At 42.8% G+C, this 6000-nt stretch overlaps 1 long non-coding RNA gene and 1 other non-coding gene across 2 annotated transcripts; one reads left to right on the top strand and one right to left on the bottom strand.

Moving 5' to 3' along the window:
- Positions 1-1639: 1639 nt before the first annotated feature.
- LOC140595662 (uncharacterized) lies at positions 1640-5777 on the bottom strand. Its single transcript, XR_011997448.1, has 2 exons — positions 5691-5777; positions 1640-3276 (listed from the first exon to the last, which is right to left on the bottom strand). It is a non-coding gene; the product is annotated as an uncharacterized lncRNA (long non-coding RNA).
- Positions 5748-5854, top strand: LOC112918342 (U6 spliceosomal RNA). The gene has a single exon (XR_003234669.1). It is a non-coding gene; the product is annotated as a U6 spliceosomal RNA (small nuclear RNA).
- Positions 5855-6000: the final 146 nt, after the last annotated feature.

The following is a 6000-nucleotide window of genomic DNA, read 5'->3' as shown; positions in this document are numbered from 1 at the left end:
CCTGCAGGGAACCTGGTGTGGGACTCAATCCCAGGACCCCAGGATCACGCCCTGAGCCCAAGGCAGATCTCAACCACTGAGCCACCCAGGCACCCCATCTTGGTGGATTTTAAACTCTCAAATTTGTCTCCACATAAACAAGAGATTGCCAACATCTGTGCTTAGCTTTTTAGCCCGTTAGCAACTTTCTGTTCATTATTCTTGGAAGCCCATAGGTTCAACTTAGGGTGTAAACAAATGTCTTGGGAGGGGATTATAAAGAGAATTTGAGGCTCACTTTGTATCTGACTTTTTTTTCTGGAATCTTCACTCCTCAACTCCAGTGTTTGCCTCCGTAGCCAGGAAACTGGCTGCCCCTTCTCTGCTCCTACTTCCCATTCTGTTGCCTGGACCATGAACTGAAAACTGCCACGAGGGAGCAAGTTACTGAAAATATAGATCACCATCAGCACGATTCTCTTGGCTTTAGGATTTTGGTCCTTTAAATCCTAGCTTACTCTCCACTGCAGTCAAAAAAGCAGCTTTTTAAAATCTAGTTTTCATAGTGGTTCTCAGCAGGAGGATAAATCTGATACCACCTACTCTGACCTAGCTAGAAGCAGACCTTTAGTTTTTTGTTTTGGCTTTCTGCTAAGTGTTCCTTTGACTTGGGAAGTCAGTGGTTCCCTTTATGATTTCAGCGGAGTGGGAGGATTGGACTGTGTGTAGACCACCATCCTTCCAGAATCATTGCCTACTTAGGTGCTAGAGGAAATCAGGTATGTATATTCTGTTCCTCTCTAGAAAGAACATGAAACCAGCCAGCCTATCAGGTTAGTGTTCTCTGTACCCTGAAGGGCTCACAGGTGACTGGAAACTGTTGTTTCTTAGTAGACAGCCCCTTTCTTCTTTTATCAAGTCTGTGTTATAAAATATGGAAATTTCAAACTAGAGTTCCAACACTTAGAGCATATTTTAAATGTTTATACATAATGAACGTGACCTTCCTAAAAATACAAAATGTGCAATTGTTTACCTTTTGTGACATATTAGATATCTAGAAGAATTATAAGGCTATAAATGAACAATGCACTATCAGCACTGGTGTCCAGTAAAGGGCCACAAGTTTAAAATTGTAAGAAAAATAGCTTTTCCTCTATTCTTGTCAGTGCACCTTATGAGCAGAGATATAATCTCATTAGGGCATAACATCCATGTTCTAAATGTGAATGATGTTCCGGGAAATGTGAGTCCCTGACCATGGGAAGCTCTGACCAGGGGAACTGCCCCAGAGAAGTGGAGGTTAAGGGGAAAGGCTTAACTGTGGATTTGCACCTAGGCATAAACACTGAGAGGAAAGGACGAAAGTATATATATATTTTTTTAAATTACCAGTTTTAAAAGTCTTTTACTAGATTGGGGGCACCTGGGTGGCTCAGTGTGTTAAGCATCCCACTCTTGATTTGGTTCAGGGCCTGATCTCAGTCAGGGTCATGGGATCCAGTCCAGGGTTGGGCTTTGCCCTGAGCTGACAGTCAGCTTGGGGTTCTCTCTCCCTCTCCCTCTGCTCCCCACCCTCCCATGCTCACGCAGGTGTGCACACTCTCTCCATCTCTCAAAAATGAATAAATAAATAAATACATAAAATCTTTAAGCGCGGTTAAGAAAAAAGTGTTTTACTAGATTGTCTTCACAACAAAATGCATGGAGTTAGTTACATTAGGTTCTGTGTCTCAAGGCAGTGCAGCCTGGCAGGCAGGGCATGGACTCTGGGTAGGACCAGGATCTAAATCTGGGCACCACCCACCATCCACTAACTGCCCGACCCCAGGTGGTTGTTTAACCTATGTGGTGATGTTTCCCCGGAAGTCACAAGAAATTGATATCCATCTTGCTCGTTTGGGAGAATGAGACGAGACAATGGTACATGAAAGCACTTGGCACATAGTAGTGACTAATTTTAGAGACTACTTTCAAAGATGGTTTAAGATTTCAGTGATTGCTAAGCCTGTGTAAACACATCTCGATTCTCTGCTCCACGTATGGGATACTCTCGGTTTCCCCAGTGGCTGGTACCAGTTCCGTGAGAACGCCTGTACATAATACATATGTGGAAATAGTTCTCATGCACGTGAAATGATAAAGATCTAGAAGACTCTTCAGCATTATCCTGGTTGAATCTCTTCATTTTGTAGAGGAGGAAACCAAGACGCAGGAGGTAAAGGGCCTCACCCTAGGGATCCTGCTGGGTTACTAGCAGAGCCAGACAGGCTTATGGGGGCCCAGACAGCCAACTCTCCTCTCTTCCCACTGTGTCCACACTGATCATGTTTACTTGGTGGCCTAGGGTCCTCACTGACCCTTTTGTCTCTTCTCATTCATTTTTTTAAAGATTGTATTTATGAGAGACACAGAGAGAGAGAGGCAGAGACAGAGGGAGAAGCAGGACTCGAAGTGGGACTCAATCCCAGGACCCGGGGATCATGACTTGTGCCAAAGGCAGACACTCAACCACTGAGCCACCCAGGTGACTCATGCGAATGGCCAGAGCAAGTGGTGTGGCCAGCTCAGATTCAAGGCTGGGGAAATGATGGTGTGGAGCTGCAGAGTCACATGGCACGAGGCGTGGACACAGAACAGGGTGAAGCTGAGAGTCTCCCAAAAGGCCAATGTCTTCCACGGCCCTGATCTTTGCTCTGTGCCAAAGTCACCATGAGTGCCACGCATACTTTTCTTAAGTTGAATTTAGAATTCAATTCTTAAGCAAGAATTATGCACGTCTTTGGACTTTGCAGGCATCTGCACGCTGTGGCAAAGACTTGGGGAGGCGGTTCTATGCCTGAGTGCCCACGGCAGCCCCAGCAGCCGAGGTGGGCAGGAGGCCGCAGTCCGCAGGACACCATGATCTCGCCCCTGCAGGCTCACAAGCAAGGTAAGATACACCTGGGGACAACCACCAGCTAGGTGAACGGCAGTGCACAAGCGACTCAGTCTGGGCACAAAGGGTGAGAGTAGCTGGCTGACCGCCAGGACAGCAAGCTTCCTTAGGGACGTGACATTTACAGCAGGCCAGGAAGGGCGGCTAGCACTTAGCTCCCCAGATGGACAGAGGGCAGGGGGTCTTACCTGCGGGAAACGACTGGATGGAAAGGGGACCATCGGGGCGAGCCTGAGTCGCTGGGAAGGCAGATAATAGCAGCCTTCCCTTCAGGATGGTTGAGACACAAGGAGGTGGCGTTGCTGCACCTACAGGTCTGTGAGGCAGGGACGCGGCAAAGCACGGATCTGGTGGTGTCCCTGAGGCAGGGCAGAGAAAAAGGGAGAGCCCCTATCAGCCCACCTGCTGGTGCCTTAGGGCCTGCGGCTGAGAATCTAAAAGGAAGAAAGCCAAGGCTTGCTCTGAAGGGAGAATTTGGGACATTTATCTCCCTTGCATCCAGACACTCATGGCAAACTGCGTTATAAGCTGGCTTAGTGTTTAATGATTTTGAACGTATATGTGTAAAAACTGGAGGTCTTTTCATCCCAACTGTTATTGCCACTCTTTTACCCTAAATGCAAAGATGTTGGTCATGTGGTATGTAAATAATATTTTTTCAGCTTATGTTGTTGGCCCCTGGGGGAAGAAAAATATCTAGTGCCAAAGCAAATGTATGTATTAGGAAAGTTCAGTTTTGAAAATTTTGTATTTGATACCAGTCATCTGTAGCACTTAAATCTTTTTTTAAAGGTGTTATTTATTTATCCTTGAGAGACACAGAGAGAGAGGTGGAGACACAGGCAGAGGGAGAAGCAGGCAGGGAGTCTGATGCAGGACTCGATCCAAGGACCCAGGGATCACGACCTGAGCCCAAGACAGAAGTTCAACCACTGAGCCACCCAGGTGTCCCATCGTCTGTAGCACTTAAAACCAACTCTATTTAGATTCAATAATTCAGCATTTATTACTTTAGACCTGCACTGTCCCACATGTAAGCCACTGGTTAAGTATATGCAGTGTGGCCAGTCCAAATTGAAATGAGCTAGAAGTATAAATTATGTACCAGACTTCAAAAACAGTACAATAAAAGAATGTAAAATGCCTTTTAATGACTTTTATATTGATGACTTATGGAAGTGATGTTTTGGATGTATTGTTTTAAATGAAATATATTATTAAAATTATTTTTACTTTTTAAAAAAACTATTAAAAATGTAAAATTGTATATGGGTTTACATTTGTGTCTCACATTACATTTCTTTGGGCAGTGCTATTTTAAAAGCTTCATTTGTCTAGAAATATTATGTTATGGAGTGGCCCATCCTGCAGCTAATGACATTAACAGGTGGAAGGGGTTTGCATGCCCAGTGAAATGAAAAATTGTTCCATACATTTCTATTTTCTTCCAGGCTGAATCTGTGATTTAGTGATAAATCATACAAAATTCTTGAAGTGCATGCTATATTATATGCTTTCAAGGACAGCCATTTCTGTGATTATGATTTCTTTTCCCATAGGGGGAGAATACGATAGAGAATTGCAATAAAACTTTCCATTCATTAACAAGTTTTAAAAATAAATATTTTAGTTTTATCACTAAAGCATGATAAATAATGTTGCCTGCATAATGTTAGCACCCATTTACAAAATCTACGTGCAGCCAGCAGTAGACCCTTACTGAACAAGTGTGATGTTTTGTTCTCTTTGCTATTATTTAATGAGGTTTCTTAAGTGTCTTTTAATCTACAGCAGTCCCTTGCTGTTGTTTCTTTCCCCTTTTCTGTGGCCTTGACTTTTTGAAGATTTGCGGTCAAGTACCTTGTAGAATATTCTACATGGTGCCCTTTAACTTGTCCCACTATCCCCTGAATCCCCAGAAAATGAAGAGGGGGTCTAGAGAAGGTTGATTACATTCAGGCCACACATTTTTAGTAAGATTCATTGTGTACTTACTATTGCATCATATTAGAAAGCACATAAGTCAGGTTTTTCTATGATTCATGGTGTTGAACTAATCACATGTTTAAAGTAGTAATTGCCAGGGACTCCTGGCTGGCTCAGTCGGTGGGGCAAGCGACTCTTGATCTCGGGGTTGTGAGTCTGAGCTCCACGTTGGATGCAGAGATTACTCTAACTAATTAATTAATTTTTAAAAAGTAGGAATTGCCAGATTTCTCCATTGCAAAGGCATAGGTTTCCATTTGCAATTAAAAGTAATACAGGAGATGATATGATACCAGTTCGTAATAATTGTTCACTTAATGGTTGTAGCATCTATTACCAAATCCTTGCTTGAACCAATTATTTCATTAGGAATTGCAAAATGGTGATTTCTAAATTCTCTAGTTCCTTTTACATTTATTAGCTAACACTCTTCTGTAAAGAATCACCACTTTCTCTCCTTTTTATTACCATGAATTCATGGATTGTTATTTATACAATATTTTACAAGTATAGTCATTACTAATTTTGATGCTCAAGTTGTCCCAAATTTGGCCAGTGACCTTTAGACACACCCCATCATTGAGCATTTCCTTGCTTTCTGGTACAATGAAATGTCCCAGGCTCACCTTGGAACTTTCTCCACCCCAAATTGGCTTTTTTTCTTTTCCTTTTTTTTTTTTTTAAGTGATGAAAGATGCTTAGAAACCAAGATCTGGACATCAGGTGTACTCAGTGCACAAGGGTCTCTCAATGAATAGTTTTTAAAATTGAGGTATAATTCACGTACCATATAATTCGCCCTTTAAGAGTGAGTAATTCAAAATGCAAATTGAAACCGCATTGAGTGCTCACTTCAGCAGCATATACACTGAAATTGGAACAATACAGAGAAGATTAGTATGGCCTCTGCACAAGGATGACATACAAATTCATGAGGTGTAAAAAAAAAATCCACAATGAGATACCATTTCACAAACATTAAGATGGCTATCATAAGGGACACCTCGGTGGCTTAGTCAGTTAAGCATCTACCCTTGGCTCAGGTTATGACCCCACAGTTCTGGGATCAGGCCCTGTATCAGGCTCCCTGCTCAGTG

The sequence above is a fragment of the Vulpes vulpes genome, chromosome 15, assembly GCF_048418805.1.
Source record: "Vulpes vulpes isolate BD-2025 chromosome 15, VulVul3, whole genome shotgun sequence".
Classification (NCBI taxonomy): domain Eukaryota; kingdom Metazoa; phylum Chordata; class Mammalia; order Carnivora; family Canidae; genus Vulpes; species Vulpes vulpes.
Note: the sequence above shows the minus strand (reverse complement) of the source record. Positions and strands in the feature narration are given on the sequence as shown.